Source organism: Pleurodeles waltl, chromosome 12, assembly GCF_031143425.1.
Source record: "Pleurodeles waltl isolate 20211129_DDA chromosome 12, aPleWal1.hap1.20221129, whole genome shotgun sequence".
Classification (NCBI taxonomy): Eukaryota; Metazoa; Chordata; class Amphibia; order Caudata; family Salamandridae; genus Pleurodeles; species Pleurodeles waltl.
The window spans coordinates 667106541-667130488 of record NC_090451.1 but is presented as its reverse complement, the minus strand read 5'-3'; the positions used below and the strand labels follow the sequence as shown (position 1 = coordinate 667130488).

At 46.0% G+C, this 23948-nt stretch overlaps 1 protein-coding gene across 5 annotated transcripts in view; it reads right to left on the bottom strand.

Annotated features, from left to right (window-relative positions):
• SEMA6C (semaphorin 6C) overlaps positions 1–14067 on the bottom strand; it is a 269991-nt gene extending 255924 nt beyond the window's left edge. For 3 of the 5 annotated variants that reach the window (XM_069218491.1, XM_069218493.1, XM_069218492.1), the window contains exon 1: positions 13876–14067. The gene's annotated coding sequence lies outside the window, so the exon portion shown is untranslated. The remainder of the gene's footprint in view (positions 1–13875) is intronic. The other 2 variants (XM_069218494.1, XM_069218495.1) reach the window with 1 other exon arrangement.
• Between the last annotated feature and the right edge of the window lie 9881 nt (positions 14068–23948).

Sequence of the window (23948 nt, the reverse complement as noted above, 5' to 3'; positions counted from 1 at the left end):
ATGTGGCAGATCAAAGCACTTGGTCTGGTTTCATATTACTGGCGTCCCTGCATGTACCTAATAAGTTATTTCTTGAAATGTGCATGTGTCCAAACCCTCACATAGTGTTTTTTTTAAAGCTACATAAATATAGTAAATGTGAAACGGAGACCAAATGTACAGATCGTCTTCGAGGGATACAAGTTATCTAGTAGAGTTTACATATGCACGTGGAGCACGTTCAACATGCACGTGTTTACAGTCAATTTATGAGGAGGAGTCGGCCCTGAAGTTCTTTCTTTTATGCGCTTTATCGACAACTTATACATTTTTGTACTTGGCCAATCTCGCACGTCCCCCCCTTTAACAGCTATGCAGTGATGTACTGGGGTTTGCCAGTGCTTTTTTGTACCATTCTAAAATGCATTCAGCTATGTTGCAACGGCAAAAATTAAATAAAGCCCAAATCACCGGCATGCATCCATATGAATGAGCACGTGTGACGACGTGTGTTAACAAATTTCAACACAGAGAGGCTATTTTGGAAGGATGGCCAACTTATGCATGCGTATGGTGGTAATTTTGTATATTAACAGAAAATGCATTTTGTTTTGTGTCACCACAAGCTTTTTAGAGTGGTGACTTTTGATACGACTGTCACGATACTTTTATGTGAAGTGCCCCGAAGCTGCTTGCGTGAGGGCCATTACAGTACTATATAAAAGAAAAATGCATTGATAAAGCCAAACGGATCGTTTTTATAATGCGAGTGACAAGCTATTGGCTTTGCTAGTGTGGGTTTGGAAAGCATCGTTTACAACTGAAAGTTGAAAAAAAATATACTGGTGGATCAAACACGTATATTAACGCATCTTCAAAATGACCAATGAACACAATATTTTCTATTGTAATAAATAGGATGGCATATTTTCAAAATACTTTTAACTCAGGAAACTGAACAGAAGATAAGTCGCAGTAAAGTAAACCAATATAAAAGCTCTGTAGGGCTGTGAATAAGAAAGTGTCGGAAATTAGAGAAAAACGCTTACTAGGGACTAATTTACTTTCCACTTTTGGCAGCCCTGAAAGCAGTTTTATGAGAATCTGGGAGAAGGGACATCTCCAGCTGAGGCGAGTGAGGCAGCCCACCCTAAATGTGGGTTTGTGTTCAAGGGCCTGGGCTTACAAGCAACATGTGGATTGCAGGAGATCAAACAAAAACCAAAGAAAGTTAGTTCTTTTGTGAAATCCAACAAAAGCATGCTTGATGCTGTGCTTTTCCAGAGAAGAGTGCGGAGGACCATGACTAGCTCACGCATATTATGGGTGAAGCAGCACTCAGGTGAGAGAGCAAGAGATACACAAACTCCATGGAGTGTTAACAAAAAAGAAGAAAGTAGTACTTTGATGTGATATGTGGTAGAACACAAGTCACCCAATCAAAAGGACGAAAAGGAGCCACACTGCAGGAGAGTGGTATACAAGAAGGCACAAAGCCATCAAATTAGAAGCCAGCAAGATTGACTGGAATGCCAAACAATGATACACCAAGGGCTCTCTCTAAGGCCTACTGTATGTTTTTAGTGCGGCATATAATTGGTCTTTTCACAAACAGATAGCCAAGAGCTTTCTGTGGGTGAGACCTAAAAAGGAACCGACAACGCAATGTCTCTGTCGGACCACTTCTTTAGATGACTTCTTCATATTTCGTGAAACAAATTTCACAAAATGTCAACTGTTTTGAGGCAAGACCAGAGAGCCTGCCGATATTTCGATGTGCATGATGTCACGAGGCAGTGACTTTTTTTTGGGGGGGGGGGGGGGGGGGGGGAATAGAAATTGTCACAATTTTCAGGATGAATGTGATTGTGGCCAAAACAACAGTACATCCCATATACATTGGGCTGCAGCTCTTCATTCTGCGAGTTTGTATAGTTGAAGTACCAATGGTACAGAATACTACAGCATTGTTTTACTGTGTTGTCGGCACCCTTTGTCACAAAGTACTGCTAGATTACAGTGTCACGGTTTAACGAAACACGGACACTGCTCCGTCATTTCTGACATCTATTGCCTGCCTGTGACAGCCTTTCTAATGTTAATAACACGCCCTGCCAACCTGGATAAATGGCACAGGCTCCCACCGTTTTTCACAACTATGAAAAAAAGTTGGCAACAACAGCTGCTCTTTGCATAGCCCTCAGGGCTCTGAGAAACCTTCTCAGAGGGCCTGCAAGCTCTCCGGGGAGTGCAGTCCTGCATATCTTTGACCATAAACCTCTACATGGCACAATCTAAGGCCTTCAAACACCAGTGAACCTGCAGCACGAATGCTAACTTCACTGCAAAGGAACTCCTACACCAGTGGTTCCTAACCTGTTGGCTTATGTGGACCCCCATTTTAACATTAATGGAACCCAGGGACCCCCACTGAATCATCATTGGAATCCGGGTACCCCCGCCCGAGTCATTACTGAAAGCTGGGGACCTAATTTGTCAATATTTTTTAATTTTCTAAGCAGTCGCGGACCCCGTGAGAAGGTTTTGCAGGCTCCCAGGGGTCCCAGGACCACAGGTTGGGAACCACTGTCCTACACTATGCAAACTTTACTGCCAATGTCTGCAACCCAAAACAAAGGGTATTCGAAAGAGGTACAGAGATCTAAAAGTCAGCTCTCTAAAACGTGGAACCTAGAGTCAAATATTAACTCCTTGAAAAGGACCAAAGCATGCTGGGCAGCAGTCTCAACCTAATCATCACCTTCTTGTCCTTTTTTCCGATTGCCATCTACCAACATTATATCAACCCACACACAACACACACACTTTAGACCTGGAAAACTTGGGGGCTGATTTAGACGTTGGCAGACACAGTATGCACCTTCGCCATGGTGGCGCACTTTGTTCCAGCCACCGCATGGGTACTCTGGCTTCCAAACGTAAGAGATGTCTGCTAGCCCAATGGACATGTTGTGCGTTTGAGGCACCCAGTAACAGTTGCATTGAAAGTTTGACTGTAGTCTCCATCAAGATGATGGAGCCTTCCATAAAAATGTCAACATTTTTTATTTTCAAAATCTAACAATTTCTCCAATGGGGTGGGGGGTCACTTTGCAGTTTTCACTGTGCCCTACCACCAGGTTTTACCTGGTGGTGATGGCCATTTGTGTGCCCATTCTGGTGTGCAGACGAATGGCAAAACCTCCGACAGTCGTTACTTTGTTGGGGGTGGAGATGGAGAGGTCTCTGCAGTCGAGATACTGAATGTCTGCCCGACTCTAAATGAGGCAGGCAGACCTTCAGTTTGGAGGACAGGATACTATGTCACCTTTGCGACAGAGTACTCTCTCCGTAAAACTCTAAATTAGGCCTTTAGTAAAACTTGACTACGCACTCGCCACTCAGTCATTTAATGTCTCTAATAATGCAGTAAGCATCCATCAGCAATTAAATATGACACCAACCTCTTTCTGCATAACTACCAGTCAAGCTGCTGAACATGTTTCTAGAAAGAGGATTACCATCCACCTTGTGGAAAACACACTCATCATTTCAAAGAAGGATGTCCTCTGTCTCCCGATCCAACTTTATGTCTTAGCCTTTGGGATTCTTAAGAACCTCATCTTCAAAGTGTCCTGTCCAACCGACATACAGCACATCATACTTTGATTGTTCAGATCCTACCTCCTTCCTAGAGGATTCAATAAACTGCATAGTTCCACAACAAACCGTCTTCTTTCCCAGTAAGCTGCAAGCTGTTAGTGGAACTGCACATCATCCTCTTCCCCCATCAATGGATGCAGGGCTCAGCAGTCTTTTGATGGCACCTGATGAACTTCACAACCAAGCACACTGGCAACCTAAAAGGCTGTCCCTTCATTATTTAAGCTTGAACGTCAACGTGGGTATACTAATGTGAAACTGACTGATTTCATCCTCAATACTAACAGTCCCAAACAAGTCCATTTCCAGGATTCTTTCTTCAACAACTGGACGGATGCACATCAAAGACATTGTCTATCCGTCATCCAAGGATGAATGTCAAAAATTTACCCCGGGCTGAATCTGAACAAGACTTGTTCAAGGCTCGATGTCGAATATTGACTCTGCTGTTGGGAATTAAATAAAACACTGGAAACTGGTAATTTGAGTGCTAATGTTTTATTAGTGAACTTAGGTTCTTGGCTGTGTATTTGTGATGTGACAGAAATAGCCATCCCCAAATTCCATACACCCGTCTTCAGCTGGATGCATGGGTGCCGTCACCCAGTCATGAAATTAGTTTTATATATGTTTCAGCAAACCCAAAAAAGTCCTGAAATTCCCCAACTATGGTGTGCGTTTCACACCAGCTGGTGCCGCCAACATGTTTTGCTTTTTAGTAGGCTGACATAGGGTTCTGCTGAGCATTGCGGGACACGAGTTATTGTGTGCATTTCGTTTTGCATACCATAACTGGTACCATTGGCTGCTTTTATGGTTTTGTGTTTGCTGAACCTCTATTAGATCCTTAAGAAACCTGAAACATATATCCTGTGGGCAGCGACTTTAACTGCCTGCCACACTTGATATATCTTCCTCATGCACCAAAATTATAAACAAATGGACATTTTATTGACCTTGCCCTTTTAACTTTGCACCACCCCATGGATCAGCAGAATACATGACATAACAATAGAAAACTAATCTTTCAAGCTTTTGCCAAATTATGTGCATTTTCACAAAGTGTCAAATTAGTAAATACATACTTGTTTTCCCTCTTTAACGGATCTGTACAAATTTGAGAATACCAGGAGAAACTTCAAGGTGCTGTCTGCCAAATTTAATGTGCATTTGTCAAACACGGCCAAAGTTATAAGCAAATCAACAAACAAATAGCTTTTCAACAGGCAACACATACAAAATGGTTGCCCTTTTGAAGCCTAGGGGGCTCTTTTTTTTTTTTTTAAACAATCTCTCAAAAACTAATGAACATATTTACACTAACTCAAAAAAACTACACTTTGAGTAAAGTTTTACATTCATATCTGGTTTGATGTAAATCTGTTCAGTGGTTTTGCCTGTAGCTAATTGTCAGATTTGCAAAGGGAGCTAAAAATGGGAAAACATCTCTCTTTTGACCATACAACCAACCTCTAACTCCCCCTCTGCCCCCTAGATGGAAGTGCACTAAATGTGCTAAACCAAACCATAGTTGACTACACTAAGGGAGTGTCACATTTGATGCAGATCCATTGCTTCGGGCAAAGTTATTGGTAAATCAGAAAATGCCTATGGAAAGTTTAGAAGGGCTGAAAGTACACAGTGGTGACTTCACTGTGTAAGATGTATTCATACATACATACTACGATATGAATACTACAAATCCTAAAAAAAAAAAAAAAAATCTCACTCAAAGCTAGATTGTCATCCCAAACAAGGAAGCAGGCATATGCAGGTCACATATCTGTATACCAGACCTACTATACCAGAGCAGAGGACAACACCTTCAAAAGGCCGAGCATGAATGCTGAAGTCAGTGCACTCCAGTGCAGAGCACACCCCAATCAACAGCCATACCAGCGAATACACAGCATCTTCCATGAACTTCAACGGCCTCCAAAGTAATGACTAAACCCCTACATTAACTCTTATAAGATTGTATGCAAACCTTTCGGTATGTGAAGCATCTAATGTGGAATGCAAGTTCTAACATCAACATATTTGGATCGCCAGCTAACTTCGATGTCTGTTGATGCAGAACATTACACTTTATATCCGCTGCAGAAACTATGAATGCAGAGCAAGCACTCAGTCAAATTGTGCAGAAGCCCCAACATGAAGTGCAAAGCATATAATGAGAGCCACTGAACTCAGACCCCAAAGTCTGAAGGCCTCACCCTCAGATACAGAAAACTAAACCAAATGTTTCCTCCAACTCATGGCGCCAACCCAACAGCACCATATGAAACCAACCATCATATCCAGTGAACACTAAGTGGTACCCTCTCCAGCGCCGAGCTCAGTGTTCTTTTTTTTTTCTTTATTTTTTAATCATGCACACCAACATATACCCGGGCCACGGGAATTGTGTGATTCAGTGGTCGTTTTTTTGTTATTTTGTTTGCATATTTACCAATTTGTTACATTTGCCATATGATCTTTCATCTGGTGCATAATCTGCAGATTTTAACAAAAAAATTGTTTCTAGCTGAAACGGATTAAAAATTACTAAACATCTTGCACGTATGTTCGGGCCCAGAGGAAGGCCCTTTGCAGAGGTTAGCTAGTCACCTTTCAGTTGCTTTTGTCTGTATTTGCTAGATAAACTGGTAGTAATATGGTAAAATCTTTCCCAGACAGTATTACCATATGTTCCATTATGCCGCATAATTTAATCAACTCTGCCGCCTTACTTTGGGGCTCCCCTGCCACATAATTCCAGTGGCCCTGTATATAGACAAACCCTAATGCACAAGTCATGAATTCTTACTGAGAACCCCCTTGTTAACATCCTTCCTCACAGAGCACAACTCCAACATGAGCAACGCAAACTCGATGGATGTTATGTTAATTTGTATAGCGCACTAACCACCCGAGAGGGGATCCAGGTGCTTGGATCAATGATAACTTCAACAACCTCAGTTGTGCAGCACAAACTCAAAACATCAATGTCCTCGAAACGTTGGGTACCGAAGTGAACATTACCACCACAGACGGAAGAATAAACTTTAATGACAATACCTTCATACAAACAGCAATAATCCCATCGTGGTTGCGCTCAGACATGGTGCCTAACCCCATAAGTCTTCGCCCACAAATATTCCCTAAAAACGCTAACGTCATTGCCCGTCAACCCCTACTAATTAATCGAGTGATCCACAATATCGATGCCCCTGATCCTGAAGGGGCACGCAAACTCCATCATCAACCTCACAATCTTTTCGTGGTGCTCAAACATCATGATAACCCACCCCCAAGGACCAACCAAGACACCGGTGCACTTGACCACTGAGGTGTAACATTCAGGGCCACATATTTACCAAGAAGTGAAAACTAACATCATTGCTGTGAACTAGTCGCTGAGCAGGAACCAGAGCACCCAGGTCACCCGCTGGCGGGAGGGACCCCAAGGGTCTAGAATGCAACCGCACCCCCTTGATCATGAACGCCATCGGGCGGATCAGGGACTCGGTGGGGAGTTTGAACCGTAACACCAGCTCCTGTATGCCTGGGCCACCAAAGCATTTTCACCTTCGCCCCCTTATTTCCAGCCTTTGGATTTCTTAAATGGTCAATTTCTTTGTGAAGCTCTCGCCACATGCAACCAATTGTGATTCACCAGCAGGATGTGGTCTTCCTAAACATGCCAGCCAGGCGGGGCCCCGGAGTTTATGTAAATGAGCTCACCTTTGGGGTGAAGGGGAGCCAATTAAACCCAAATATCGCCATCCTGCGCTCCGCCGGCTGCTGGGGAGGTCCTGGGGGACCGGCAGAGCAGATCTCGGAGTAGCACATTGCATAATGTGTGCGTCTGCGGGTGGTCTCTGCAAGGCTTGGGAGAGGGGACTCTCACGCCCGGATGCAGAGACGGCGGTCTCTCACTCCTCTGGCGCTCTCTCTCTCTCAGTCCTCTGTATCTCTCCCTTTCCCCCTTCAACACACAGGCTCTCCTCGGAGAACAATGGCTCATTAGGAGGAGCCCGTACAACAGGCTTTATCCCTCCTGCCCCAGTCTCTTCCTCTCTGCTCCTCGGTGAATAGGGGGTGCGAGAAGCACGAACCCTTCTTGTAATAAGAATTGTTTAGAGCGGTCTTCCGTCGTTTCCAAAATGCAGAGGAGAGTGGCCATTCCGCTGCCAAACCCCAGACTACCTATAGTAATGGCCGTTTTATTGTTTAATTAATATCGCGTCGTTCCATTCATACCCCTCTGGTCCCTTTCTTCCTTTCCGGCATCTCCTCTCCATTCCTTTCTTCCCTCCTCTCCATTCTGCCTCCTCGCTGCGTTTTTCCTACCTGTCCATCTCCTTTGACTGCTTTCAATATGCCTCTTTTTTAATTCTGTGGATCTTCTGTCTTCCTTTTTCTAGTCCCTCTTGACCTTTTCCCCCGTCTGTCTCCCCTTCCCCTCCCCACCTATCGACCCCTCACATTCCCCCCACACCCCTTCCCTCTGTTTCTACCTCTCAGTTGTTTTAGCTCAGCCCCGGACACTTCCCTTCGGGCTCCTCAGGCCGCCCTATTCCCAAGCTCAGTATCGGGCGATTCTAAAAGGGTTTATAAAAAGGCTATAACCAGATGAGAAGGAGTGGAAGATGAGAGCCTCCGCGGAAACAGACCGGGTGTGAGGAGCACAGGTGACAGTCGTGCAACAGGCGGGTACGTGGAGGGCATGTGTGGGTGGAAGCCTGGCTGGAGATGGCCCTGTGTGCCAGCAGAGGGGACAGCACGTATGGACGTAGTCCGCAGTCAGTCTGCGTCATGAGCAGTGCTGCTGGCCCGTACTGGTGCAGTGACTTGTGGCAGTCTGGGTGGGATGAGCAGAGGTGGCAGTCTGGGTGGGATGAGCAGAGGTGGCAGTCTGCCTACGGATGTAGCAACTGGGGGTGACACATGGTGGCGGCCAAGAAAGGAAAGGCTAGGTGGTGACAGTCTGTTTTGAAGGAGTCCTAGATGATGGTTGAGTGACAGGAGAGAAACAGAAGAGACTGAGATGACAGCCTTTCTGAAGGAAATCCAGTGGCAGTTTGCGTGTTGAAGACCAGGGGCCATATGTACAAACACTTTTTCCCATAGACACAGAATGGGTAAAAACCTTTGCTACATCTGGCCCCATGTGTGTTAAAGGAGTGGGAACTGGAACAATTGATTTGGGACAGACCATGTGGGAAGAGGGAGAGGCGATTGTGTGTAGACACCCTAATACCTTGCATGGAATAAAGGAAAGGCGGTGATCTGAGTGTGGAAGAGATTCCAAAGGTTCCAAAATGTGTTGAGCTGTGTATGGAGATTAGAACATAGAGGACAGTAGGAAGTTTTCTAGAGTGACACTTTCCAACTTTTGGCTATTTCTGATGCAGTAAACAAAAAGAGGGTCTGGGGACAGTCCAAGCCCACTTCACTTGAGGTGACAACCATCACTCTTCCATCACTCCCTTGCCTCCCAGGACTTCATGATGTTTAGTTGGGCCCATTTCTTTGTATTTCACAAAAAGCATCAAATATGTACTTCCTGCCTATGGGCTTGGAATCGAGGTATTCCAGAGATGGTGGCCCTTGACTCCCAGTGACCAGCCTCAAATTCTTTATCTACCAGTAAGCTCATAGGGTGGATGGTTGTGGAGCATCATCTTCCGGGTTACAGTTGTCCTCCCATTCCTGTAATTCCTCCAATCCTTGTTCGAGTTAAATTTGGGTACAGTACAGAGGGCTTTTACTTTGATCCGTGGGTCTAGGGGAGCACTTCCTAGCCCAGCTTCCAGAGATCACATTTTAGTACTTTCATGCACATTTTTCCCCTCTTTTGGGTCAGTCCCCGAGTTTCTTTGGGAGCAATGTTTCAGTAATCTAGCTGGCATTCATTCCCCAGAGTTCTGGTCTGCTGTACTTAGTACTCGTTTTCAAGGAGCAGGTTGAGTGTTTACAGTGAGTTGGTGTGGGTTCACATATCTGACTGCAGATTTGACGGTGATGCAAATGATCAAGAAGAAGCCTCAAATTCACATAGTCCAGAGGCAGGACAGAGGGCAAATCCTTCCAAAAGCAGCGTGTCAGTCTTGACTGCATTCATGGAGAGGAAGCTCTCCAGCAGAATATGTGGTCCAGGCTTGTGGTGATGGTTGATTGGTTTCTTAACTCACTTTTCAATTTGGAAGTGGATCAGTGCGATTGGGGTGCAGCTTTTGGTGCTATTGTGGTACAAACTCCGGAGGATGCACATATACATTACACAGCATGAATAAGAGAGGACCCTTTTTCTGCCGTCCATGACATGCATTGAAGAATCCGCTGACCCAGTCTGGACTTGTTACGTTTCTATAAAAAGGAATGGATCCATTTCAAGCTAAAGTGGGACAGCCTCACCTAATTTCTAATCAGTCCCTGAAGCTGCTGAGAGGTCAAGGACAGTCTGACCTACTGTTTGTGACTTCCACTGTGCAATAGGCTGCTGAGAGGTTGAAGATTTCCGCTGCTTCCTACCTTTCTCCAAGGAAAGGCGGAGCTTCTCTCTGAAGTTGGCCACAGTGATTCATTAGTTTATGCTGTGCTAAGACTGAATTGACTAGCCCTGTATTTCCATTAGACTGACCATGTCTCATTGTCCAGGTGCATTCGCACCCAGGTCTCTGGGAGACCAGAGACCATTTTCTTTGGGAGTACCATCAGGTTGTGCACAAGTAATATCCTGATTATATATTTGGTGTGTGTAAGGCTGGATATCTTTACCTGGTCAGATATGTGCAATTTGAAGGATTGGTACAAGCATTGCCCTGTTTGGTTGTTTACTGCTACGGTTGGTACTGCAGCGAACTCGTTGATATTCCATGTTAGTGGTTATCTGGGGTGGGTTGTGTTTGTGCACAGTGGGCGAGGAGCCTGACAGCTTCTGCTTTTGTATCTGTTCTTGCAATTGTTTTGGCATCGCCTTTACCACGGTTTACTGAACTTCGCTGGTTCTCGATTGTTAAGCAGTTATCTACAGCTTTTTTGTGTTCGTAGGAAGTTTCCTCAGAGTAGCATGAAGACGGCATGTTTGCGATATCCCCTCAGAGTGGGAGAATGAACAGCTTCCTACTACACAGGCCAAGGTCGGGGACAATACATGGAAGGCCAGAGTGTACTTAGCCCCCGGAGGGTTAGAGATGTGGTAGTCTGTGTGTTGAAGGTGCGAGAGGTTTAGGTTGTGAGGAGGGCTCAAGAGGTGACAGTCTGCATGTGGAAGGATGGACAGAGGACAGCCGAGCTTGAAGGATATGCTGTGTGAAACGACTGGGCAGTCATGGCGTGGAAGGAGTGAGGAGTGACAGGGACATAGTGTGCCAGTCTGGGGGCCAATGGGGAGAAGTGACGGTCTATAATAAAGGAAGGAGGCGTGACCTGAGAGGAAGGAGTTCTGACACTAGGAAGGAGTAGGAATGAATGCAAATGGAAGTCAGAGAGAGATAGAGATTAACTAAACGAGTCTGTGAAGAAGGAAGCTCAGCCTGCAGGTGGAAGGGGACTTAACAGTCTGGGGTGGAAGGAACCAAGGCATGTACAGAATGGGTGGGAGGTGGGAGTCTGTATTAAACAATTGGGGGGACTGGATTAGGGCACAGTGTGCCAAGAGGTAACTGTGTTGCAGTCTGTATGAAAGGAAAAGAACAGGTATTAATGCAAACAGTGGTGAGAGGAAGTGCTCAGACCCTAGAACAGGAAACAGCTGTGCCTGCCTGCACAGAGGTGATGACAGTCTGCTGGTGAAGGCGTTACTGGTGGAAATCCGAGTTGAAAGGCACAGGTCAGTGTATGGGGAGCTGGGGATCACCGGCCTGGTGGAGAGAGCAAGCAAAGACAATCTGTAGAATGAGGACAAGGTGGAATATGTGTGAGAACTCGTGTTGTGTGTGAGTGTGCCTGGAAGAGTCTGTCCCTTTGCAAGGCCCAACTCAGACCCCTCCGAGTGCCCAGCTGGTACACGGTATGTGGAGTCTGCCACTTCCAAAGCCCACCAGCAGACATTTCTATGTGTTCCACCGATGCACTGAATAGAAGGGCCTGGCACTTTCCAAGGCCTTTCTTCAGGCACCTCTATATGCCCCATTGATGCACAGTCAGTGGGAGGGTGGCAATTCCAAAGCCCTGGCTCAGGGACCTCTATATGCCCCATTAATGCACAGTCAGTGGGAGGGTGGCAATTCCAAAGCCCTGGCTCAGGGACCTCTATATGCCCCATTGATGCACAGTCAGTGGGAGGGTGGCAATTCCAAAGCCCTGGCTCAGGGACCTCTATATGCCCCATTGATGCACAGTCAGTGGGAGGGTGGCAATTCCAAAGCCCTGGCTCAGGGACCTCTATATGCCCCATTGATGCACAGTCAGTGGGAGGGTGGCAATTCCAAAGCCCTGGCTCAGGGACCTCTATATGCCCCATTGATGCACAGTCAGTGGGAGGGTGGCAATTCCAAAGCCCTGGCTCAGGGACCTCTATATGCCCCTCTGGTGCACAGTCAGTGGGAGTCTGACAATTCCAAAGCCCTGGCTCAGGGACCTCTATATGCCCCATTGATGCACAGTCAGTGGGAGTCTGACAATTCCAAAGCCCTGGCTCAGGGACCTCTATATGCCCCAATGATGCACAGTCAGTGGGAGGGTGGCAATTCCAAAGCCCTAGCTCAGGGACCTCTATATGCCCCTCTGGTGCACAGTCAGTGGGAGTCTGACAATTCCAAAGCCCTGGCTCAGTGACCTCTATATGCCCCTCTTGGTGCACAGTCAGTGGAAGTCTAACAATTCCAAAGCCTTGGCTCAGGGGCCTCTATATGCCCCATTGATGCACAGTCAGTGGGAGTCTGACAATTCCAAAGCCATGGCTCAGGGACCTCTGTCTGGTCCATCGACGTACAGAATGCACTTTCGCCCGTCCTCTTTTTCCCTACTGGAGCAATAAACTAATTCAGCGCTGCAGTGTCTGCACTCAGGCTCCAGAACTCGCCTAAGGCTGCGTTTATCTGGGAGGTAGACACCCTCTGGAGCGGGCCCCACTCTGAAATCAGGGGGCCTAGGAACCATCCAGGATCCGCACAGCTAGGGGGGATGGGGAGTCTGAAGGACCCAGAGTCCTTTGTGGGGAGTCCGCGGAGGAGTTCAGCCTCCTGCAGGAGCCTCAGAGATCCCTGCATGGGACCCGGAGCCCCACTGCGGAGGGTCCGTGGAGTCCTGACTTGAGTACCCCGCAAGAGTCTCAGAGATCCATCCCTGCAGGTGCCCGACAGATAGACCACGGGAAGCCCTAGGCAGCATGCAGAGAGCCAGCTGTGCCCAGCCGCGGTGCCCTGTGAAGCGACGGCAGCCCTGGCGTACACTGCGCAGATCCCCGGACACCTCCGCAACGCCTGGCAGAGAAGCTGCGCTGACCGAGACCCTCGCGGAGTCCTGCGAGACGCGAGCTCGGGGGGCTGTGCCCCGCCGAGACGTGGGGGGGAGGCACCCGGAGTCCAAGAGCCCCGCAGTGCCGCCGGACCGGCTCCAGCCCCCGGGGGCCCCAAGCTGCGTCCCTGCAGCGCGCAGGGCACCCACCGCAAGCCAATTTGTCTCCGTAGGGAATCACCGCGTCTGTAACGCTCGGCGCTGGGAAGTCTGAGAGACAGCAGTGTAGCGCTATAGAACACGATAAGTAATGCGCGCAGTGCAGTGATTCACTCGCCCTATTTGGAGATAGGCGCCAAGCACGTAACCCACAGATTCGACAGTAAAAACATAAGTTGCCCGAAGCTTTTCTAGCAAAGGAGTGAATCCGTACATTTAAATCACACAATGTAAGTAATGCTTTCCCCTCTCCAGTGCACAGTATAACGAGGGCGGGGGTGCCAACACCCTGCATCCTTGCACCCCAGGTCAAATGTCAGACACACCCCCCCTGCTGCCCGGCCACCTCACCTAACTGTTTACGCGCCCCGGTCAGCCAATTATCATCACAAAAACTCCAGGTCTAAACCCACTGCATACAAAACAAACACCACCAGTACAAGTACCGGGTCATTAACCCCCCCAGGAGCCCCCACCCGGGGGCAGGACCGGCGGACACACACAAAAAACTTAAGTGGGGCGCTTTGCAGTTCGTGGTCGCAGACAAGGGCCCGTCTGGGAATTAAAGGGAACAGCAGACCGGAGTACTTATCACCCACGGGTAACAGCAGAAGAAAAGCCCCTTACCTGGTACCCCGGATTCCAGCTCCCTGTTCCCTGGGGAGGGGTGTCGAATTGCGGAGCCCCCTGCCTCTGTTTAATAATCCGATAGGGGGGAGAGCACGGACAGGACGGAGCAGTGTTAGCTCAAAGGGGGAGAAAAACAAACTGAAGCACGCCAAGGGCTCGTAATTCAGCCCCCTCCCCTTCCCCGGCACCTCCTTCGGAGCACGGCGCCAATGGCCGCCCTTGGCTCCTCCTATCCGCCCGCCACACGCCCCGCAACCCCCGCGTCCCCTCATTCAGCTGCAAAGTCTCCCGTCCCTGCCGTTCCCCGCTACCGCCGAGTGCATCGTTCAGCCCGCACCCCCACGCCCCGGCACCCCTGCGCGCCAGTGTCCGAGCACCCCTGCTCGCATCCTTGCTGTACTTTGCTGCCTCTCCCTTCCTCTACGTCCACCCTCACAACTGTGGATTTCTCCGTCCCCCTTCTCTGCCCATCATCCCGCGTTTCCTCCTCCCGCATCAAGGACCCGCCCCTTTAATAAAAGGTATGAGCATGGCAAGTTAGGCAGGTATTTCCCGCATATACAGAGGGACTATATAACGCCATCCGGTATACTGTAGGGCCTTTCGGGCTGTTTTCCGGAAATTCCGCGTTGCTACAGTCCATCTACCTTTCGGCTCTTTCCATCTTCTCCCCACCTTTTCTGTACCCCACCCACATCACTCCCATTGTCCATCCATCATCACCTCCGTGTCCCTCAAAATCCCAAGATCTCCACGCCCCTCTCTGCTTATTATTCAAGTCAAACTTTAGGCGCACGAGAGTGGGGCGAGAGGGAGGATGCTGGCAGCCTGAGAGGTCGGTTTCGCTGTGGTACCCGAGTCCATTCTTCTCGGCTGCCCGGAGCAATTATTTTATCAGGCAAGAGGGTTTATATACGAAGATGTCAGCAAGGAGGGGGAGGAGGCACGTGAACACAAAGGGAAAGAAAAGCAGCCTCCCACAGAGGGAAACGTCAGGCTGGTCCAGGGACAGAAAACCCAATGTCGAAAAAGCTCTGGCCGTAGGGCCACCATAGCCAGACACTGACGGCACAGAGGCCAAGAGCCACGGATGGAGGGGAGCAAGGGATCCCCCTGGGTACACGTGAGAGTGGCAGCGAGGGCACAGAGGCAGAAATGATCGAAATTTATAAAACGGAGGGAGTCAGCTCTGACAGAAGCGATGCGTTTGTGGTCATGTGCTTCCAGCAGGGTGATTGGAAATTTTGCTCTGTTAAGTCAGTTTGTGAGCTTTATTGACTTTTGAGTCTGATATTTCTGGCGCCCCAGCCACAATAATGAAGTATGCTGTGTTGTTCTGTTATCCTGTGTTGCTAAAGGTGCCTCAAGAGTGTGCGGTGTGTTGCCCTTGGCCTAGGAGCAGAGTAAGTTGTGATGAAGTAGGTGCTTAGAATCCAACAGCAGCCTGGGCTCATTGAAATAAATACTCAGAAACTAGTTGAATATTGATCCATCTATACTGAAGTAGGTGTCCCCGCTTCTAAAGCAGTATGAGCTGCTTTGAAGTGCCCAGAACCCATTAGCAGGCCGAGTAGTCAGTGTAGGCGTCCAGAACCTAGTCATCAAATGAGCAGCGTTGGAGCACCAAGGCCATAATATCTTAGTGAGCTGTTTTGATTTAGGCATCTAGAACCCAACAGCGGAGTGTGTTATGTTAATTTTGGGACCCATTCTACCCAAGAAGAGCAACATTAATTAAATGGACTGGCTGCTAGGCAGCAGGTCTTGCTACAGAGAAGAGGCACATTGGCAGAGCCTAGGGCTCCTATCAAGCAGGTCGTGTTGGTGTTGTGTTCAGAACTCTCCAAAATGTTTGGCTGGTGCTGTACATTCTTCACAGCCTGTTATATCACTCAAAAGCTTCACTCACCTTTATGTAAGGAAGTTATAATCCCTGCTTTACATTTAAGTTCTTTACCCGATTCTGTGTTAGATAAAGGAGGTCCCCTGCTTTTATTCTGAATTGGATGTCCCCCGCCGTGTCACTTCCTACACAAATGGACAGAAGCGGTCCCTTCTAGTCAGTCAGACACGCTGTTCTCTCTAATACATGCAAATGATGGAAAGTCGTCAGAGGCAAGAAGCCACAAACCAACTTTTAAAAGCTGGCACAACAAGGGCTTGATATCCTACCTGCAGAGATCTAACTTCAGCGGCCATGTTTGATGTGCCACAGGCTCTTTCTGTCTCCATATCAAAAGCCTGCCTCTACCACTGCTTCTGAGAGCAGGGCACTAGAGAGCTGAAAATGGATGTATTCATTAAACCTCAGAGGCCTCGTCTGTTTTCATACTGTAAATGGCTAAAAGCTTGAGGCTCTCATTCAGCTTTGGGAAAACAGGTGAGGTGTTAACACAGCCCACGACCTCTCTTAGCTGGACCTGCTGTTCAATTTTATCGGAGCTAGAATGGTTTTCTGTGATTTAATCTGCAATACCATGAACATTTATTCTGTTTTTTTGATGACCCACATCTATAAAGAAACTAGGTTTTCAACACCCATATATTTATCAAATGTACTTTCACATCCCACCAATGAGATTAAAGGCAACAGGAGTCTTCCTTGGAACATTGTATAGATGAATGCTTGTTCATGCTGTGTTGTGTGTTCACAGTGAAGTATACAAAAAAGTCATAGATTCAGTGAATTAATTTTAGCCACTGGTAAGCAATTGGCATCAATTGTTAAAAGGGCTGCATCCCAGTCCATCGTTATTTGCACACCATGCCACCTCAGTTTGGACCCATAAATATGCAAATCGTTCTGCTCCAGTATGAAAAAATCCAGTGTAAACTGCCAGGTCAGGTCCTCCCTGAACCAGAACACAAGCACCCAAAATCAATTACATCCTTATTAGTGGTCATCAGTCAGGTATAAATTGGTTCCAGTTCCATAGTGTCCATGGGATGTGGCCCGGTTAATTACCAATGGCTGAGATTAATTCAAGGATTCCGACTATCACTTGTTATGTCAGTTTAGTGTGTTAAAGTTTTATGCATGAAGTGTCACCTTCTATAATGTTATAGGGGACTATATGCTATAGCATAGTATAGGTCTGAGTAATAGTATGTTCGTAGAGCAGTAAAGTAGCGCAATGCGTTAAAGGATTGAGTTAGTTGCTTCTTTGGGAACTGCTAATGCATTTTCCCATGAATCACCAGTGGGATATGGGGAAAGTGCATAAACAATCAAGAAAACTGACCCAGTTCAGCCTGAGTACCACCCATGAGTGTGATCCTGAACGTATACTATCCAGGAGGAGGATCTTCTGCCAACACTACGCAACATGAGTATTTTACTGAGGAGTGCAGCCAGCGCATAAAGTTTCTCGTAGATTTTTCCCGCTATTTTACTACTCAGGAGGTGCATAAAGCTTGCGTACCAGCTGGAGGACTGCTCCACTCGGGACAACACCAGGAAGAGGTGACAGGACATTTATTACAGACAAGATGGCTCAAACCTGTGTGCTACAGATGAGATCGCTCCAGCCCGAGCTTGACTGTAGGAGACAAGAACATATTCTGCCCGTGGAAGGATCCACTGAGTACACATACCTCATAAATAGAAGAACCCTGCATATATACACCACTCGGAAGGCACTGCACCACTAGATAGTCACTGCACGTATTCTATCCGGGAGAAGGCTCCAGCCAATGCCCACACCAGTAGGTAGTTACAGTGCCATCCCTAGCACATATTCCACCCAGCTGATGGCATCAGAAGGCTCCACCCGGGCGTGTACCTTGAGATGGTGAAAGCGCATATTCTATCTAGGAGAAAGCTCCAGCCCATACATGTACATTTAGATAGTTCCAGCACATTTCCTGCCCTGGAGAAGCAATTCATGTTCTGTAGTGGAAAAGAGGGCCCTCCTCCTACTCTAGCATCAGTGCCAGGTTCTCCGAGCACAAACAAAATCTAGGGCGAAATGGAAAAAGAAACCCAGACTTTGAATTCCTTGCAACATCACCAATTTTGTTTGCAGCCAATAAGTAAAGCTGTCATGTGAGGTGACTGTAAAACAAAGTGTTTCCCGTTTTTTTTTCTCCAAATATTCTTGGCAGTTTCACAAGAGTTCGTTGAGAAATTCCTTGCATGGGAAAATTGGTAATTTTATTCAGCTGCTCTCCACACAGCATCTTCCTGTTGTATACAAATTGAGCAATAGGCTGCCCGAGGGCCTGTGGGGGATGGAGTGTGAGTAAACTCTCCAAGCCTGTACATGGCTCAGTAAGTGGTGTGCCAGGGACGTCCGACATCCGGTGCTTTCTCAAACCAGAAATCGCAAGGAGGGGCAATGGCATCCACGGCCCTGTAATCAGGAGTGATGCCTGTAGATTGTCACTGAGATATTCTACATAAGAAGTGTCTCGAACAAACGTCTCTTTTCGAGATTAGGTTAAAAAATGGACATTAAAACTGAGAAAAGTACATTTTTGGAAACAGAAAGCTAGAAATAAAGGCATGGGGAAAACTCACTGATTTTAATTAGGCTTTTCAAAGTTTTATGATAATGGAACTAAAACGAGGACCATCACACAAACCACTAATAAGCATTACCCATTGGACCTCCACTTTGAAAGGCGTTAGCATATTTTTTTGGCTTTGTCAATCCTTTTTATGAGAATGAACATCATTGTCAAAAAGATTAAAATATAGATATTGTTAATGCTGGCCACCATTGACTGAAAAAAAGCTGAAAGTTGAAACAAACGTCTCCCGTGTGATGATGTGCATGTTTGTGCACCTAAGAGACATAATACTACGGCAGCTCCACCAAGATGTCGAATTGTGTACATGCGCCCCTTCGCATGTGCGCATATGCGTCATGGTGCTGTGATGGCCATTTTGTTTTTCCATTCATCGATGCAAGAAAGTGAACGGCAGTTTGAGGGCGGTAAATTAAAAAAATATATAACAAGTCGAGAAAAGGGCATTTTTAGAAAAAGGAATAGCTCAATAGCAATTAGCGCAGCCAGGTCTAAAAAAAAAAAAGGAAAAATAATAAAAAAAAAAACAGAATGGGAGTTGTTGGTGTTGAGCAGCAGTGAGGGATGGTGAAGCATCTGAATTCCATTGGGTTGTGGTGGGTAACGAGGGGCAGGGAGAAAAGAACTAGCTGGGTAGGTTTTGGGGAAAAAAAAGTTGTGTGTGAAATAAGGGAAGCACTGGATGAGCCGGGAACAGCAACATGGAGAGTATAAGGGCAGGGATGTGAGGTTTAAGCAGCGCACAGGAAGTGAGCTAGTAAATAACTGCACTCGCATGGAGTACTCGAGAAAAAGACACGTCTAGTAAGAAGGAAGCTAAAGAAGCTGCGCTCAATGGGAGGGACAGCAAGAGGAAGGAAAGACATTGAATAAGAAGAAAACAAATGGGCTTGAGAAGAAAGCTAGCCAATATTAAGCAATGCACTGTCCCAAACCCCCTGTAAGTATTGGTACTGTACACAGTAGGTCTTTCGACAACAAAAACTGTCTACAGGCGACTCGGACAAAATTACACGACTTAGGGAGTCTGGTGCAGGGAGTGGAACATGATGGGGAGTGTAGGGAGGTGTCCCCAGGTTTTCATGGTTTAGGGTGAAAAAAATGGCAGACAGTTGTTTGGAATGCCGTACAGTTTGAGTAGGTGGGGATTAGTATATGTCAATACTAATGTCTCAGAAATATCACACATCAAAAAAAAGTAATGCAGCCATATAGCTAAGTGATAAGTAAATGAATCAATGCATGAACATGAATTTATTGACCAGAACTTTACACATAGACCATCCTGACACTATTCATGTAAGTAATATAAAGGCAGAGGATCTCAAAGCTAAGGACTTTGGAATAGCCATGTTTTGCGGTGCTTTTGAAAAAGAATATTGTTTTCGGTTTCCCAAATATGTACAATAATGGTGTTCCACAATTTACCAGATGGAAAAGAGAAGGACGTCTCAACTAGTCTTCATTCATTGATCTTAGGGATGACAATGGGATATTGTGTGGTGGAGCTCAAAAGTCAGGAGGATCCATGATGCATTACTTTCTTCCAGAGCTAGCTGGGCCCAAATTGACAAAGCCTTTTGAGTCAAATATTAGACTGAGAGAGTGATAATTTTCTATACTGAAAGCCATTGTAGATCCTTTAGGTAGGTTGTGACCGAAACATGCTTGGGAATGCACAAGCTGCATCATTCTGGACTATCTGTAGTCTCTGTGTAAGATATTATGGGATCCTCAAATATACGGAGTTCCGTAGTCAATTCTGGAGGACGTTAGAGCCTGGACTACTGTCCGACAGGAGGAAAGTGGAAGGAGAGCGAAGGATTTTAAAGAGGGTAATACAACAAATCACAGCTGCCCATTTAATATGCACAGCAAATGAAATCTGCCATCAAACAGAACACCCAGGTTCTTGGCAGAACTGATGGATAGCATCGGAAATCCTTGACTTCCTCTGTCAACCAAGATGGGGACCTGACCAGAAACTGCAGAAAAAATAATTTCAGTTTTCTCTCTGTTCAATTTCAGACAGTTCAGATTCATCCACTGAGCTGAATCAGTCCAACCTTGCTCTTATTGTATTCGTCAGATGCACTAACCTGTTTGTATCTACCTAACAGGAGCGATGAGTGCTTGCTTTCTCATGTCTCCACACACCTTGTTGAATGTCCTTTATTGATCCCAGCTCCCAGTTATTTCTCAGTTACATTGAACAGGCATATTTGGGGCTCAGCTTCACGTTATTCTTAGTTCCCAACTTCGTTGTTTTTTTGTTTGCTTCTTTCGCAGTTATCCCAATAACGTGACATTATTTAAGGTCATTAATACTGTCCTTTTATTACACTTGGGAGTCTATCCTGAGTAATGTCTTGACCTTCCATCTCTTGCATTTTTACTGTATCACAGTTTTTCCAATTCAAGATTCTGCATGCATGCTTCTCAATTGAGCTTCACTATTTGCCTATTAATCTTGCGTAACTTTTATTTATACTTTTGCTTGTGTATACTTAGCTAGCTTACTTAGTTGACTTGTTCTGTTCTTTCTTTCAGGTATGGAATTAATTCCTTCACACCCAGCTACCTCAGAGGTGAAGATTCTTGGTTCAATGGTCACATGGTTCCGATGTGCTGAAGGTACGACTCTCTTCTAAGCTCAATAACCTAGCAAGTTGGGTTTGATGAGTTGTGTATTTACACTCTTACCATCTAAGATCTTTATATTTTGCACAATCATCCTGCCTACTTCTCAGTAGTACAATGATGGGAGCACGCCCATAGGACCTTCTTGTCTACATCTTTTTAACACCTTTTGGTACCATCACTGGCCATTTATAAATGAATGGGTTGGGATCCCTATCAACCATGAAATTCTCACCTTCATCTCCTCACATGTCACATCCTTGACATACTGGCAGATGCTGCATGTGTGTGTGTGACATAAGGAGTATTATGAAGTGCTCTTATAAGTTGGGTGGCCGTGACCATGACAATTAAACATGCATTGCTGAAAAACTGGATCTGATGGCTTCATGATTTTCAGATATGCACAAAATGATTTGTGTGCCATCAGCATATGACACAAGGCTGAATCCAAAAGATTTGACTATGCAGGTGTGACAGGTAAGTAAAATGGTTATGCAAGTTAGTAGGCAGAACACTTGTTTAAGGCTTTTTATTTTCTTCTTTAATTAATTTCTCTTTACATTTTTCTCTACTCTGGCTGTACGCCTTAAGGATGTTTCCTTCTTTTCCTTCTTCCAAGTTCTTCATATATCTTCTCATTTTGTTTCAGGTTGAGGAATTCCAGGGCTCCACCAGGTCATCCACACCAGGAGAGGGAGAGCAAAATAAGAAGCCCTATTTAATAGGTAAGTATATGGGAATTCTTGTTTCTATTTCTTCTCTTTTAGACTTTCTTTTTCTTACGATTTCCTTTCTCCTTCTCTATGCCCCTTTTCTTTAGTGATTAGTGCCTTGGTTAATTCATAGTTTTACTTCCTTTACTTTATTTTCTGTTAGTACTGTTGCTCTGTTTAATCAGTGTTCCCTTTTTAGTTTTTCTCCTTGTCTATTATCAACATTTATTTTCAATCAGTGCACCACCCGTTTCCGTCACCTTGTGCTTTTATTTTCCTTTATTGTTTAGTGCTCCATAAGGTACACATCTCTGTGGTGCCAAAACAGCCCTCCCGCTTCATGATCTTCTTTTCCCTCTCCGCTACTAATTACATCCCCTTCCCTGGTTCACTTCACATACCTAGTTGGGCCACACTCCTCCTGGAACGTGGCTGGTTTCTGTATATGTCGCTCTCCCTCTCGGTCGTCTCAAGGCGGTTACCTCCTCGGTGTTCTGCGTTGTCCGTTTTCTGGTCTCTTCTCCTTGGGTTTGCCGTCTGGCATCTCCTCCTCGGTTTCTACGCTCTGGGTTCCTTCGTCTTCCTCCTTGTCCTTACGCGTCCTCCTCCTTGTCGTTTCTCTCTTTCCCGGCGTCTTCTGGGTATTTCAGTCTCCTCCCACGGCCTTTGGAAGCCGTCCTGATGTATGGGCTGTAATTCCCCTGTGGGACCCCGAGCAGTGCCCCCGGAGTATGGAAGTCCGCCCCGTTCCTCGTGCCCTGTAACAGCAGGCCATATAAGATACATAGATGTTAAACAATGTAGATATGAGGAATTACTCCTGAGGTGCTTCACAACAAAATGGAGGTGATTGAAAGGGGGGGGCATGTCAGAGCTTGGATTCTGTCGGCAAAGAAACAAGCCAAGCCAACGATGGGCTAGCTTGCAAATACTAAAGTCTGTGAGACTAGAGAAAAGCACTGGATGAGAAATGGTGTCAAAGACTCCAGAGAGTTCTAGAAGGAGCAGGGTGGCAGAGCCTCCCTGGTCTAAGATGTGTCTAAGATCATCATTTATCGCAATCAGGGAAGATTGGGTTCTATCGCTATCGAAAGGTATGAAACCAGACTAGTTAGGATCGAGGAGAGAGTTTTCTTCAAGGTGCATCAAGAATTGAATGTAAGCTGCCCCTTCAATGATCTTTGCTTGGCGGTGAAGCACAGACATTGACCCATAATTGGTTGGAAAGGATGGATGCACAATATGTTTCTTGAGAAGGGGTTTATTCATAACTGTACAGGCACCTGGGAAAAGCCAAACTAAAGAATGCAGAGGTTGTTAATGACAGAGGCAATATTGTAGGTGTCTGGCTGCATAATATGAGTGTGCAAGAGCTTAGAGGAGAGCCAAATTTGGATCTTATCTGACTAGCTGTGACTTTAGTTTCAGTCAACTGAGCAAATTCCCAGAAAGTAGTACCTCTGGGAGAGAGAAAATCTATATGGGCAACAGTCTAAGGTTCAATTGAACTGAGCACAGGGAACTCTGGATAAATATTTTTTTATTTTTTATTTGAAGAAGGTGGCAAGAGTGTTGCAGAGGGACAATGGAGTGGAAAGATTTATTTTAGCCTCCACATGGATAAGATTGTTAACAGTGGAGAAAAGGTTACAGGCTGGATTTTTTGCATCAGAGATAGTTGTGACATAAAGGCCATTTTAGCTGCTTTGATGAGCAGTTTCGGATGGCTTCTCCTTAGAGGTCTTGTTTTCTGGTTCATACAAGATCCTTGATTTTTGCGTACACTGTTTGCATGTTCTTTTGACTTGCCTGAAGTGATCTGTGAAGCTGGAATGATATGGGCTGTGTCTTTTGGGGTTAACTATATTGGTGGGCACAAATGCCCCAAAGGCAGTGGCAATCCCTTTGTCACACATTACTGCCATAACATTTATATCGACTGAGTTAGGGCAGGGTGTCCTGACCTAATTCAGTGTCAAATTTATCCTGACTGATTCTCCCCCATAAAAACCAAGATACTCTCATTTTTGGAAAACTCGAATGTATTACTATAAACTTTAAAAAATTTAATGTTCAATGTATTTATACAAACATAATATGTTTCTAAGTTTTGATCAGAGATTGTTCACCTGTTGTTACTTTTTTCCCCTCACAACCTCACAGTTATTTGTACACCTGTATCAG